The sequence below is a fragment of the Danio rerio genome, chromosome 2 (genome assembly GCF_049306965.1).
Source record: "Danio rerio strain Tuebingen ecotype United States chromosome 2, GRCz12tu, whole genome shotgun sequence".
NCBI classification, from domain to species: domain Eukaryota; kingdom Metazoa; phylum Chordata; class Actinopteri; order Cypriniformes; family Danionidae; genus Danio; species Danio rerio.
Genome location: NC_133177.1, coordinates 25,482,501 through 25,498,934, shown reverse-complemented (window position 1 = coordinate 25,498,934; position 16,434 = coordinate 25,482,501). Strand labels below are relative to the sequence as shown.

The window sequence follows — 16,434 nt, the reverse complement described above, 5'->3', positions numbered from 1 at the left end:
GGGAATTATGTGCAAAGAAAGCCCCTCAACTCAATATTACATTTTATTTGGAAGCAACTCAGCAGCTTCCAGTTTACACAGACTTTAAATAGTTTAGTCCCAATATATTATTATGTCTTTAGTATTTACCTACATAAAAAAGAAACAAAGATGTACTGTAGCGTCATCAGTGGGTCATTATAGTCGCAGTTGCATGCCTGTACTTCTAAATAAATGTAGAGTTTAAGTACTACACTATAAAGTTTTGTATGACTTGCTTTAAGGTCTGTTTGTTTTATTTACTCTCTGTTTGTATTATCTCTCATTTAATTATAATGTAATTTAGCATTTGAAGAGAGACGTGAATCCAGGTTTTAAGCAGTTTAACCAATATTAGTAATAAAATATCTGGATGAAATGTTTCCTAGAAACATTTGATTTTGATCTTCATACAACAAAAAGAAAAACAGAAAGCGACCCTTGGGAAATTTAAGTGTGTGCATTTTAAGAAGCGCCCATAAAAGTTTAATCAGCGTTGAATTATGAACATTTGATTAATCATTGCGCACTTAAATGTGAATTATGTAAATAAGCAGAGTGCACAATAAACGTAACGCTGATTTAAAGTAATTAACTGCTGAACTCTCTGAGGTTCGTCTGACTGAAGGATTAGATTGTGACCCAAATCCTCCGTCCGGGATAAAAACAGTGCATGATTTGTGCTCATATTTAGGAAACGGACTCCTAATTACAATGAAACATACAGTACCATGGTGGTGTTCCTGGTAAGATCAGAGCCGTTCTAAAACTAATCCACCTTTTAAACTTCCTGAAGGAACTTGTGATTCCTTAACCTATTCTTTCTTAATTCAACACAAACAATAGGATTAGTCTTATACATCATACAGAAGCACAATCGGCCTCCATTTTAGGAATACTTAAACTGTCGAGGCTTCATCCCAAGAGGAAAAAAATCTCTCATCACTCATCTGTTAGTGCTGAATGTCTTTCATAATGAATAAAAGGCCTGCAGTCTGTGCTCATGAGACTGATTTTTGCAGTGATCAACAATAAGGTTTTTTTTTTTTTTTTTTTTTTTACAAAAACAAGTGCTTCTGTGAATATTGGCGGTGGTCCAAGCACGACGCTCAAACGCTGACCTATTTCATGCCGTCCAGACTCTGCTAGACTACAGGAGAGATGAATTACTGTCTCTGTTGTCGTCTCATTTCAGGTGCTTATTCACTTGCTGCTGTTTGTGCTACATTTTTGGCATTATTTCTCTTTGAGCAGTGGTTGTGGCAGCTGCTTTGCATTATGTGAAATGCGCAGTATGTTGTCGATATGATGTGGACTGTTCTGTGATGAGGCTGGACTGGTAGTGACTTCTGGATCTGCAGAAGCAAATACATGGTGGTGTGTCTTGTTAATGAACTCTAGAGGTTGTGTAGATGCTTAAATCACTCAGATGGCTTGAGTCCATTCTAAAATTGTACACAAGCCCCTAAAATTGGTACTAGTGGTCGTATATTAGCATGTAGTCCAAATACCATCCAGTTCTTTCTGGCAGCATCAGTGGAAATGCAGATGTTGTTTGTGTACTCACAAACAGATGTGTGTTTTTCTATTATTTCTGGGGTTTTGTGAACTTTGTGTTTATATTCAGATAATTAGGTACTCTATTCCCTGCCCTTAAGGGGGACATATTAGTTCCCTCCTAATATGAAAATTGCCATCATTTCCTTTTTACTGTTTTGAACAACTTACTTTTCTCCTTCTATACAAATCAACAAAGGAAAAAATGAAAAAGGTTATTTGAGGAATGTCCAGTGAATCCTGACTCACAGTTATGACTAATGTGTAGTAAACCACCGATGAGTTGGAAAAAGCAGATATGACTTTTCCCAATCAGATTTAGTGGAAAAATAATACACCATTCCAAGCTACACACTAAAACTTTTTATTTAATGAGCAAAATTTAAATCATGAATTTTTACAGACTGAATGACTGACAGAGAGACAGAGCGATGGATAGAAGATAAAAATATACAGACAAAATCACTGTAAAATATTTATGACCAAGTCCTAATAATAAACATTTTATGTTACTTTGAAAAACTTATTGTAAAAAGCTAATCAGGCTTTAACTACATTTTTACATTTTTTTTTGCAAGTTTTATATTTTACAGTACAAGGTAGGACATATCAATCAGTTTTTTTTTCAGAGTTTTGTCAAAAGATGGAATGTATTTTTACTTTATTGAACTGTTTATCCCTATAGTCCACTATGTGCCATTTATCAGAAAAAAAGTAACTGGCACAAGGCATGTATGGTGCAATTTGTTGCTATTTTCAGACCAGCGTAACGGTAGTTCATGTTTTGCACCATGTTGTTTGAATAGCAAATTAGTTTGCGCCACTTTGTGGAGTCATGGTCTATAAAGGAGGTGTGTTAAGGTGTATTACGCCCCATGTCTAGGGGAAACAACATGGACATAATAAACGAAGAAAACAAATGGGTTGTGGTGGTGGTTTCCCAAACAAAACAAATAAAAAAAAACCTTAATGCATAAGATTCCCTTCGGTCGACAACCAAACTTAGACACTCAGTTGAGAGTATATGAATAGATTTATTATAGAAAAATGTAGTAAATATAAATGAGCATCTCTTCAGGGTGACCACAGGCCAAAATAACAAACAAAAGAATCTATAAAGTAAATGCACTAAATTACCTATTACTATTTAAAGAAAAATACAGAAAGCTTACCTTACTCCCTAAACATAAACATAGTCAAAAGTAATCAAATAGGCAGGCCACCCCTACACACTCAAACTCTCAAAATAACCCATGAACATTAGTACACTATTGATTATTGGTCGTCGGCCAGAGGGGTAACAGAAATCCAGGAGCTCCATTCCCAGCACAGAACGCAGCACAAATGAGCTCACCGAACCCTGCCGGAAGCTCCTTTTTGTACAAGCCTCCAAGACCAGCAGCCAATCAGAAAACGGGATCACGCCAGTATGGGAGGCTATGGGATAACAGAAAGACAACAAGAAGGCAGGAGAAAGAAAAAGACCTGCAATTCCCAATAATAAATAAATAAATAAACTTCAGTCATAACAAGGTGCATTGTTGGCTCGTTGCTATTTTGAAGAATTAAAATTGACCGCACCATATTTATATAGTTAGATTTGTCCACCTGTCGGAGTTATGGAGACCTATGCATCACTTTATGGGACATAAGAATAGGAAGCATGTTTGGATAGAACTTAATTTGGAAATCGTTTTGAAAGAAATCTTTGTGCTTAACAAACAAAATTAAATATGTAGGCTAATGAATGTCTTCAATATAGTGCGAACAACACTGTGTCCTTATCCATAAAAGTAAAGAAGTAAAGAGTTAAAGTAATGTAAAGAGGCCGAATGGAAGAGACTCGTTCTTTATTCTCGCTGCAGATGGTATGTCTAACTGTTTTCTCGCTAGTAAAGTGGATTCGGACACGCCTTAGTACTTTTACCCCCTGGACCTAGATTGTTAAAATAAAGGCCAAAATGTTCGAAATGCATGAGGATAAGGATATGCTGATACGTATATTTTTAGGTGAACAGTCCATTTTAACAAACTTTTTTTATTGAATTTTCATTCAGCATTTTTTCGATTTTTATTTTTTAATAAAATTTTTTTTATAATTTTTTTAAATATTAGAAATCAGTCAAATGAGTTGTAACATGTTGATTCTGGTTGTAGGTTTTACTGTTCTTGTTCTAGTCATTAGGCTGACCTCATGAACGGATATGGAAACAATATTAATCAATATGAAGCTTGCTTAGTTTTGTTTCACTATTAATGACCCCTTCGATAGTAGTTTTCTGCCACAAAATGGCCATATTATTGGTTCTCTGCTCTGCTCTCAGAGTGACTCACTAACTGTTGTAAAACATTACATGTGAATCATTGTCTCTTATGCCAACATTTTTCTGTTTTTTTTTTTTTCTCTTTACAAACATACTCCGTTCAGTGCATCTGCTTATATAATTCTGTAAATCCCGGGATTTCTTTAACGCTTCATCTCAACCTGATGTTAGTGTATCGTTCCTCTCATTGGCCAGCACTCATTACAGCCTGGCTCAAGGTCATGTGTGTGTCCAGTTTTTTTCTCTGCTGAACTTTCAGTAGGCAGTGAGAGCGATGACACTCTAATCCCATTGAAATCTGTCCTACAATCTCCACTGATGCGATTAAGATGTTTCTCAATTTTTTTATGTGGCAGGTGCTTCTTCTGAGCAACACTTAGGACAAATACGTGACCCATAGATGGTCACGCAGCAGCATTATGCACTTTAAAAAAAACCTTCACCATCATCAACATGTTCTGTAAATTGAAGATTAGAGTTCTCCCACTTAAGGAAAGAGGGTAAGCAGTTCAATGTTGACCTGTGATTAAGGAAGTATGTCAGACTGTATTAGACTAATAGAAGCTGAATGCTGTCCTGGCTAGTGTATCCCGTCGGTTGTAAGGTTTCGTTTAGTTTGAAGGACGTCTCGATTCTGCTGCCATCGTTAAGGGACTCGGAAGTATGTCGAAAGATGTGTACTGTGATTCTTTGCTTCCTTATTCGCCAACTTTGGAAATGTGTCATTTCTGTGTGGATTTCAAAGGAAACTTCGACGCGTGAGTAGCTTTCTGATGCCTTGACAATGACTGTGTTCAGTACTGGAGCAGTCGTGTTACAAATTAGGGCTTGGCGATATGACAAAAATTTCATATCACGATATAAATAATTTCACACCCTTATATATATATATATATATATATATATATATATATATATATATATATATATATATATATATATATATATATATATATATATATATATATATATATATATATAATGTGTATATATACTGTATATATATATATAGTTATAAGTGATAATAGTGATAATATGGTACCGTTTCTGTAAATTAAGTCAATTAATAGGTATATATATTGACCACGTTTAAAAGACACATTCTTTATTCATATTTGATCATATTTCTCACTTTATTTAGAACTTCAGGCCAAATGTTTGATTAAAAATAAAGAAATCTAAGATAAATGTATTGTTGTTTAGCATTAGCATAACACTTAAAAAAAAGATTACAGGTTTAACATAAAAATAAAGAAACATTGCTAATCATTATATTTTCAACATTGCACATTTCTTAAAATGTTGTTATTCATGTTTTTTTCCCTGCATCACCATAATGCCGTGTTCTTTCATATAAACCATGAAATGGTTTTACTGTAAAAAATGTATTTTGTAAAACCACAAAGTAAATGATAGAGCATAATATGAAATGACAGACTTTTAATTTTGTCCATACAATAGATATCATCATATTGCGCTGCCCTATTACAATGCAATGTAGACTTCTCAAAACTAGTTGCCATTTAGTCATTGAAGTTGAGCCTAAATTAAAGCAGTTGAGCATTAAATATTAAAGTCTGATTTGGGCTTTTGTGATTCAGGGGTGGGTAGATACCTGCGTTATTGTCTGTCTGGATGGATGACTGCCAGAATTAATCTCTTTATAAATGACCATGAGAGGATTATTCAGATTCAGACCCTTTCCTTGTGGAGTGCAATAAATCACCTCAGCAAGCGATAGGAGTTTAAAATTGAACGGACCCCAATGATGAAATGCAAAGTCCTTTAATGATGTATTGGAGGTTTCTTGGTTCTAATTAACAACTTCTGGTTGGGGGAATGAATATATTGCTGGATTGCTTGATGTATATTGCAGCTAGGGCCAGTCTCAGTGCTTTTTTCCCCCCTCTGAATCTATTATTAGTTATATTAATTGAACAATACATTAAAAATGGCAATTATATGCGTTGACTTGAATGCACACGTTTTTCATTGAGCACACTTTTATTTTGGAAACTTTTTATTCAAGATTTTTCAGTATTTTTTTCTGTTTTCGTCATACACTCAAATTTTAAACCACATTATTATGGTGCTTTAACTTTGAATTAAAATGTTCCTATTTTATTTTTGTCTGTTTCATTCATTTAAGTTGAGATGACTAGAAAAGTTTTAGTTCAACAAAAAAAAAAAAAAGAATCGATTTACTGTCATATACGGTTAAAATTCTGTGTTCCATACAGTCGAAAAGTGTTGAGACAACAGGAAGGAATTAAGTTCCTATTTTACCTTACCTTATTTACTTAAGATAAGTCCTTGTGTCTCTAGAATGTGTCTGAAAAGTTTCTGCTCTATACCATTCTAAAACAGATGATTTATTATACCTTTCAGAACATTGGAATTTTTCTGCTCTGAGTACACTGTAGCTGTTTTTGTTGCCTGCACCTTTAATACTAGTTCTCCCCGTCTACTGTTCCCACGTGCCTGTCAGAGTGTACCTCAATCTCTGCCTTGGCTGCACCAGATAAACAGCACAGTGAAAAACATGAGGGAAGCAGATCTCATGCAACATTTGTGAGAAGCTTTCTCAATGATTATTTGATGTATTTGTTGTGGAGTTAATTAGTCGATGAGAACGATGAGACACACACAATGTCGTTACAAAGTTCACGCGCACACACACACACACAAACACACACAAACACACACACACACACACAAACACACACACAGCACATGTGTTTAACTTTGCACTGTTTTCGCGCACAAATGTGACAGGATGCATGTTAAAATACACTGCTGTATCTGTAATGTTAATGTACAAAATAAACCTCATTTAACGTCCACAAACTGGGACTAAATCGTCTTCTGTTATAATTGTACTGACATGCGGCTGTGGTGATAAAGACACACATTTTAAACTTATTCTTGATCACATTTGATGATTAATGATCACAGAGATCTGAACAGATCTTTTAATCTCAGCTGCTTTGTGCATGTCTTGTGTTGTTGATATGATTATATGCGTTACTAGAGACATGTTAATATGCAGCTATCAATCAATTCGGTGGGCGAGGAAACCGCACTCCTACGTCACGTTGCAGTGGGCCTCAAAATGGGAGGGATTTGGATTCTATTTTCACGTCAGGAAATAAAACAAGAGACCTATTGTCTTTATATCACATATTGTGATATATTGTATTATATTGGACAGTGTGATTAGTCAGTTCTAGGTCTCGGATGAGCAGTTTTTGATAAATTTGTCTGCTGGAAAAATTTGTCTGGTAGATTTTACCGGGTGTGTTTTAAAAAATGCTCCTTAATACAGTTGAGTCTAGATAGTTTCCTTAATAATAAATGCTTCATGATGTGGTGGAAACTTTGAAACCGCGTCAAACACATGAACAACAAACTGGATGTTCTTTCTAACTGGAAAGTATATTCCCATGCACAAAAGCTTGCTGTACTCTCAGCATGCTAACTCGGTGTTCGAGAAGCAGGACTTGGAAAAAGGTGAAACTGCGCTTATGGAGGGATTAAGAGCTCTGACTCACAGTGGCCTTTCTGTGAGCCAAACCTCCCCCATAGTGTGATACCATGCTGGAAACACTCATGCTGTCAACGGCACTTTTTTATTTTATATATATATTTTTACATGTTATTCAACTCTAGTGTCGGATCAGTTACATTTCAGTCACATTTAGTTGCTACTTGTTTAGCAGGCTAATAACAGTCAATGATCATGTACACAGTTAGCTCCAAAATGTCCTTTTAATCATGTATGCAGATACAATGTCACATAATAAATTCGTATTTTGACTGAATGTGCACACTTAGCCAGTCAACACCCTTTTAAAGGACCTGTGCTATTTTGCTTGGGTGAAGAATGGAGCTTTGGTTGGCTAGCATGGTTGAGTTAGCCCATGCTGATAGATGCTGTAGCTATACCATCTGGACCCAAAAAGCATGTTTTTCCACTGACAGCTATATAAAAGAGCTTTGACATTTTCTTAGCAACCTATAAATTATAAATAAACTGCATGTGAAAATTGTTTTATTTGACCATTTTCTGCTGAAGTTTCTGTTAAATTTTGTGTCATGGTAGACGCTAGAAACCTAATGAAGTTAGCTGTAATTCCAACAGATGGCTTTATTGGCGTTATTATGTTCAGTAATTGCTGCTCAATAACATAAGATACCACCTACTCACAATTTCAGTATTTTTCTATTTTTATTGTCTGTCAATCAAGGCTCTTGACTTCTTACACTTAAGGCGTGAAGTATTTTCTTAAGCCACATCAGCTCATGCTTAACCTCCTAAGATTGAAGTCCTAGAGTGACCCAATGATACTTTTATCCAGTTATTGTAGACCTATTTGGACTTGACAACCAAATTAGACCCCCTTCTCTGCAAAATCCCTTTCTCTGAAGACATGCTAGCTAAACTCTTCAAACTGACTGTTGTTAACAGAGCACCTCACACATCTGATTGGCTAAACAGTGAGCAAATTGTTTCTGATGTAATTAATATTATGCTTTATGCATTGGTGAAATTTATCTTTTTATTTTAAATTTTATTGACAATTAAAGGAACAAGCCACTTTTTTGAAAATACACTCGTTTTATAACTTGCCTATAGTTAAACCATTTTTGAATCCATTCAGCTGATCTTTTAGTCTGGCGGGAGCACTTTTAGCTTAGCTTAGCATAGATTATTGAATCGGATTAGACCATTAGCATATCGCTGAAAAAGGACCAATATTTCCCGATAATTATTATATTTAAAGAACTCTTGACTCTTCTGCAAATTTGCTGTGTACTAAAAATTACAATAGCTATGTTTCCATCCACACCATTTTGGATATGCGCATAGAAAAATGATTGATGGAAATGGCATGCAACGCATGCATTTTGAAAATGCGCATAAAAAAACACATGCTCATAACTGAGTAGGATAAACTTTTTATTTGATAAGAAAAGATGTGCATAAATTATAATGGAAACAGTTTTACTGAACAAATTTAAGTATGTGCATTTAAATAATGTGATTTTTATTTTTTTTTATAAGAGATCATGTGATGATAAAAATACATGTGAATAAACAAACCAGTAGGCTGAGCACATTGTAAAACATCTGAAACATAGTTTTGTTTCATTCTAAAACGCCATTTCAGTATTAGTGTTACTATATTATTAATTATCTCCAGAAAAGTCAAGAGCCTATGTGCTCTGCATCTCACGCCTTTAAATGCCACCATATGTTCATTGTGTGTCATCTTCTGAGGCGCAAGTCATTTATTATATGAAGAAAAGATTCACTCAGCTTTTCTTACTGCAGCAAATTACTTTTGATAATGGGTGCCAGTTAATCAGGAAGTGACGATTTTGTTTCTAATATTTCTGTTTTATGCACGAATTGCATTTTTGAGCTTCATAGCTAGTGAAGAGATGCTATTTTCTCTGGTAATATGGCTAGGAACCATACTCTAATTCCAGCGTAATAATCAAGGAACTTTACTTCCGTATCATGGCAGCAGTTGTCGCAATGATATTACAAGGGTGGTCTAATGCATTACGTTAGATTTACTTTCATAGTGTAAATGTGCATGTAGTTGGCTGCAAAATACATGTACTGTATGTTGCATTTGTTCATTCATCAGACACTTTTATACAAAGTGACTTGCGAATGAGGATAAAAAAAGCACTTCAAATCACCAGTGAGCAGTAATGTATAGATGTCATGTTTTACAGTTTTTATTAGTATTATTGAGTCCTGGTATCTGAGTGTCTGTTGAAAGGTGTCTGCATATGGGAAGCAAAAAGAGTGTGTCTCCTACAGGTGGTTTGTCAAGCCCACTCTCATGAAGTGCAGAAAGAAATAGACTTATTTTTTTCCCCCAGAAACATGGAGTGTTTATAAGAAAGTGTCTGGTACAAATGAATTACTGTAGAGAGTGCTATTGTTTTACAATTAAACAATTTAATTAAAATGGCCACCGACTAGTCTAATTCTTAAACAATATAACACATGTTGCTAGTCAGATTTAAACTGTCATTTGAAATTGTAACTTATGTAAGTTCAAAATATTTAAGGCACACTGTTCTTTCAGTCCTAGATCTAACACATGAGATTGATTCAATAAATATAATACACTTTAACTTACCTCTCCACAGTATAAAGCCAGCAGCTAGCTCTCTGCAACTCTCACATGGCCCACTGAAGCTAAGCAGGGCTGTCATCAGTACATGGATGGGAGACCACATAGGAAAGCTAGGTTGCTGCCAGAGGCGTTGTTAATGAGACCAGCAGGGGGTGCTCAACCTGTGGTCTGTGTGGGTCCTAATAACCCAGTATATTGATGGGGACTCTATACTGCTTAATGAGCACTGTCTTTCGGATGAAATGTAAAACCTAACTCTTTGTGGTCGTTAAAAATCCCAGGATGTCCTTTGAAAAAAAGTTAGGGTTCAACCCCAGCATCCTGGCCATTTTTCCCACTTGCTTTTGTCCATCACAACCTCCTAACCGTCCACATGTCATAATTGGCTTCATCGCTCTGTTTCCACTTCACCAATCAGCTGGTGTGTGTTGAACATTCTGGTGCAATATGGCTGCCGTCGCGTCATCCATGTGGATGAAGAGATTCCCCACAAAAATGAGTAAAGCGCCTTGAGTGTCCAGAAAAATGCTATATAAATGTAAGGAATTATTATTATTAATTATAATACATCGTCAAAGATTTAAAATATACTGTACCTTGACTGTGTAAAAATATGGGCACTGAAACACAGACAATTAAGCAAAGATCTGTTGCACAATAGTGTCCTCATGTTAATGTTATGAATGTGACCACTTAGTGCACATCTTGCTCTTATTGTTTCATTTCCAAAGTGATTCTAGGACTGTTTGAAGCAAGTTTTTGAGTTGACCCCTATAGTAACTGAAAACATTTCTAGTTAACATCCAAAATGCTGCTATAAAAAAAAAAGATGTTAGCTCTTTATTGTGAAGGTCCCTTTTAGACACTTTGAACTAAGTGACATAAATATCGACAACCATAGTCATGATTATAGCATCAGTTGACTGTCAGCTGGATATTAAATAACATTTGTTTTGATGGTCATCTAACAGACATCATGCTGGTTATAAGCATCTTTGTAAGTGCCTCATTCAGCATCATCTTTCTGCTGCCCCTAACCTAATACATGTGTCCATTGCATATTCACATGCTTTTTCAGCGGTCTGATTACAAGTGGTCAGCCAAGATGCTGTACTGTTCCCTACTTGTAGCATGCATTCAGATGCGTCTCTTGTGCCCATTTGTGTTCGGATTTCATCACCCTTTCTTTTAATTTCATCATGCTCCACATCACGTTTGTGGGAGAGCTCAGCGTGATGCGCACGTACGCCTGAGTGAACAATCCCATGTTACATGACTTTCTGAGAAGGATAGAAAGAGGATGCAAAAGTTGTTATATGGTATTATTTTAAAAAGTATCATTTTGGCTTTAAACTGGGTTTTGTTGCAGTGTAAAAAAAGTGAAAGCTCTTTTTTTTTTTTTTTTTTTTGATGTGCTGTCTCACCACATGTCTCATAATGATCCTGTTTGGTCAGTAGGTGGAGAGTGGGTGGTCTTCAATGGCTTTTTAATGAATTCAGCCACTTAAGCGTTTCTACCACAACTGTTTACACTATCAGATATGATGCATTTTCAACAACCTCGAAATCTGGTCAGAAGTGAATCAGTTCACTTTTAGTGAGCTTTCACATCTTGTTCATTTGGAGTGTTTGTTTTGAAACCTGGTGCGTTTTTTACCCTCAGCTTGATTCTGTTAGGCATATTTTAACACTACAATCGCATTCTGATCATAATGTGGTCTATGTTCATATCATGAAAAAATTTAAAGTGATTTGTTTGTTGTAAGAAGACATCTGACACAACCAAGCAATAAACCAGGCTTTATTATGATGTTAGACTTTACTATGTGTAACATTTTAGATTTTATGAAAAAAAGCTTATTTTAAAACAACTGTCTAAAACTTTTAGAATCACATGCTAAAAAGTTATAATTGAATAATAAAACTTAAAAAAAGCCTCTAAAAGCCTGAGGAGATTAAAGGCTCAATGTTGAAGAATCTGACTTATGATATATAATATAGATTGTGATATGAAAACCGTCTTGCCAGATAACACGAGGAGCACTTTGTGAAGTATCAATTATTTTATAATGACTGGGGTGATTTTAATGTAAGGGTGGACATCAAGAATGAATTAAACATTGGAGACAAACAGGGTTTGAAACTTTTTTTTATATAGATCAAATTAAAGTTGTAAACCTTATTGTTATAATCACCAGAAATCTAGCGACTGCAGATCATTGGTAAACATGCAGATTGCTAAAGGACAGCAAATCCGCCTATATATGGACTACAAGTTCCAGTCATGCACCGGTTATATGCACCTGTTCCTCATTTGGTAGATTACACACTCTCATGGCTGGAAGCTGCTCATGAGCTGATTACAAGGACTATTTAAACAGCAAACACACACACACTCACACATCAGGGCTGAGTCTTGTTATACTGTTCGTGAACATTACGACGTGCCTTGCTTTGTCGTGTTTTGACCCTTGCCTTGTTTGCTTGTTTATTCCTGTCTGCTGCCTGCCTTTTGACCATCCGCCTGTTTATGACCATGTTTCTGGATTGCCTGTATACATCTGTTTGTTCCTGTATTGACTATTGCTTGTCTGACCATTCTGTTGAATAAATCCTGCATTTGGATCCGCAGTACCTTGTCAGCGTCCCCGGCACGTTACAATTACAGATTTGTGATTATTCTTTAAACTTGTTTGAAATGTTTCAGGCCCTAAAAACATACAAAGGATAAACTTCGACTCTATAGTTGAACTTAAGTTAATCCACTAATCGTATATATGTGCTGAACTGACGTGATAGTTCAACTATAAACCCTCTTTGACTTTGGACCTCATTTTGAAGTGACTATTAAGGATGTGCGCATCATGATGTTGATGTTAAAATGAAATTTTGCAGCCCTATTTCCCTTTGAAAGTGAGCCTAAACAAGAGGAGATTACAGCAATGAAACAGTTACTCAAGACCGCAAGTACGGCGGACGCGTGAAACTTCCCGGATGTGTTCTTGATATCGAGGACGCAACGATGCAGATTTGAGCACCGAACTCGCTCTGGAAGTCCCAAAAGTCAATGCGACTGGAGGTGGGAAGCGCAGCATTTAATTTAGATTTATTATTAAAATTCTGAGATATCGCTTATTTACCTCAGGAGTTCCCCCTAAATGAAATGGTGAAAGTAAACATTAACATGAATATCTTAAAAAAAAGGAATAAACACATTAAGGGTGTTTGTTTGCTGAAATTCGTATTAAAATTTGTTTTATTTATATTGTGCAGAGTATATTTATAATGTTTTTATGCAAAGTATATATTTTGAAGAGAAGGGAAAACACTAAATCGTTGTATGAGTGCTGTAATGTTTAAATTAAATGATTTCCATTTAAAACGAGTAAAGGTTACGTGACCATCAGGAAGAACGCAGCATCCCATTTGTCAAAGGACGCATTCTCTGTCCTCGCGGCCTCCCGAGTTCGTTCTTCCGAGGACACCTGGCAAGACCGGTCTCCACAAGAACGCAAGTCCGTTCTCTGCGTTCTTGGAATTGAGAAACAGCCAAGGTGTCATACCTGTATTTAGTTTCATCCACTTATGACTGGATTGAAAAAGACACCTCTAAATACCAGATGTAAACAAGACTTAACAGTCTACTAGTCCTGTAATATTTCAATAGAAGTAAACAAAGTTACTTTTAATTATTACACCACTTACACTCTGCTTTTACTTAACTGCTTGGCTCCCTTTTGCGATTGAATAATTTTAAGTTCAGCATGGATCTCCCTGATCAGGCTTCACTGCATTTCAAACTAGCCATAATAAGGCTGATTTATACTTCTGCATTGAGTGATCGCCGTACCCCATGGTGCATGCCTTGCACATATGCCATTGTAAACATTTAAACTTTGTCTTTTATGTTCTGTCTTTGCTGCTCTACATGAACGGTTCCAAAAGCTACTACGCAGTGGGGTTTCTACACTCTACTGTGCTGAGTTTCTTTGCCAGTGTTTTGAGTTTAAGCCAGAAATACATGCAATGCTGCTGTAGAAGTGACACTCATTTCAAACTGACACTCATTTAGAAAAGAGAGAAGTGGGAACTAACAAAGGTTGTTTAGTTTTTAATTATAAAGTAAACAAAAAACTCAATGGGATTCGACACTTGTTAAACACTCACACAACCCACCTTGCTTCGCTCCCATTATATCATCACCATCACCAAGCTGACCAATCATAGATCTTGTGCTTTACGTTGCTGTGCCATGTAGTACACTACCTGACAAAAGTCTTCGATCCTAGTTGTAAGAGCAACAAATAACAACTTGACTGCTAGTTTACCATTTGTAAATGAAGGTGGATTTTTCAGATGAATCATCTGTTGAGCTGCATCCCAATCATCACAAATACAACAGAAGACCTATTGGAACCCACATGGAGCCAAGATTCTCACTGAAATCTGTCAAGTTTGGTGAAGGAAAATCATGGTTTGGGGTTACATTGTGTGGTGGCTTGCAAAAGATCTGCAGAGTGGATGACAACATCAACAGCCTGAGGTATCAAGACATTTGTGCTGCCCATTACATTACAAAGCACAGGAGAGGGCAAATTGTTCAGCAGGATAGTGCTCCTTCTCATACTTCAGCCTCCACATCAAAGTTACTGAAAGCAAAGAAGGTCAAGGTGCTCCAGGATTGGCCAGCCCAGTCACCAGACATAAACATTGAGCTTGTCTGGGGTAAGATGTGAGAATAAGCATTGCAGATTAATTCAAATAATCTTGATAATCTCTGGGAGTCCTGCAGGAACGCTTTCTTTGCCTTTTCAGATGACTTTATTAATAAGTTATTTGAGTCATTGCAGAGATGTGTGGATGCAGTCCTCCAAGCTTATGGGCATCATACAAAATATTAATTGTTTTTCCACTGTTCCATGACTTTATATTTTATACTGTACATTATTTCTGTTAAGTGAAAAAACATTTGTCTAAGCAAAGTCAGACTTTACTGTCCTTATTAAAGAATTAAAAATCAAGGCAGGATCATATTTAATTTTGGTAAAATAAGCATAATCTAGAGGCCTTTCATATAAGACATTTCTGATACCAAATGATCAACTAGCAGTCAAGTTATTATTTGTTGTCACTAAAACTGATAGGCGACAAGATTTTTGTCAGGTAGTGTACATTTTTTTGAGAGGTGTATATCAGGGTCTGGTTTAGGGTATGTGAAGGCTACACGTCAACACACTCAATGCAGAAGTATAAATTATCCATTATTTTGTAGGTATCGTGTGCGTCAAAATATTGTGAAGTAGACAGCCAAATGGATCGATCACGTATCACATCTTTTGCAAACTCAAGTTCATTATTTCAAATGTAGACACACATTTCTTTGCAGTCTACAAGAGATTTGCACTTTCTGCATGTTTAGACTTAAAATGTACAATGTCGTCAACAACAATTAAGGACATACAGCAGATTCCGTTCTCGCTTCTTGGCATGTGGCTGTTTGTCAAGACGATGTTAAGCTTTGTTTGAACGTGGTTCGCTGCTGCACGCAATCATTGTATTATTAATACGTTGTCGTGTTTTGGCTGTTCATTTCCAAATGGCACTTCCTGTGTTGTCATTCCCTTATCTTGTAGCACGTGCTAGTTATTTTTTTCTGTAAATCAGTTGTGTTCAGCAGCGAGTCTATCTCCACTCTTTGGTACCATACTCTTGTGCTAGGTACTCTTAAAAAAATGGTGTCAAAAAGTGACACTGTTTGCTGTTTTGGTTCATTTGATGGAATTAAGTGCGTATTTTACTCCAAACTGTGCTTTTTAGTGAAAACAGGCCATTAGTGTAGTCTACGCATGGAACGATAACCGCTTTCAAGGTTTACCATGGTTTGGAAAAGTCAAGGTTTAAGACCCATGTTATGGGTTTTTGAAAATGCCCTTCCATGTAGTGTGTAACACAGCTGTAAGTGAAGTGAAATATTCATCTAAGGCTTAAATCTGTTAGTGTACAGAGTTAACTCATAGTGCTTTAAACGAGTCGTCTTGATAACGAGTCATTAGGTGTTTTGCGATGACGCGGCTACGAAACGCAAGCCCCGCCCAGTAGTTGCGCGCGCAAACCCGAAAGATTTGAAACCTGCAACCCCGCTCACTAACAGAGAAAAAAGGCACACACACACAGACGCCAGTTGAATGAAGTCGCGCTGTGCTCAGCTGGATATTATTGAAAGTCTCTACCAAAAGATGAAACTGTGAAGAGTTCATAGGTTGAGGTTTATTTTTGCAAAAATACCTCAGGATTATAGCCCAGGCTTGTGCAGTGCTTCTGGAAACTACATGCTTACAACAGAGAATACGTAAAATACTAATGTAAGGGAATATGTC

At 36.3% G+C, this 16,434-nt stretch overlaps 1 protein-coding gene across 7 annotated transcripts in view; it reads left to right on the top strand.

Moving 5' to 3' along the window:
• Nucleotides 1-16,434, top strand: part of fam110b (family with sequence similarity 110 member B) — a 108,021-nt gene that overhangs the window by 43,904 nt on the left and 47,683 nt on the right. Inside the window, exon 1 of one of the 7 annotated variants that reach the window (XM_017358945.4) lies at nt 4,100-4,399. The gene's annotated coding sequence lies outside the window, so the exon portion shown is untranslated. 7 annotated transcript variants of the gene reach the window in all.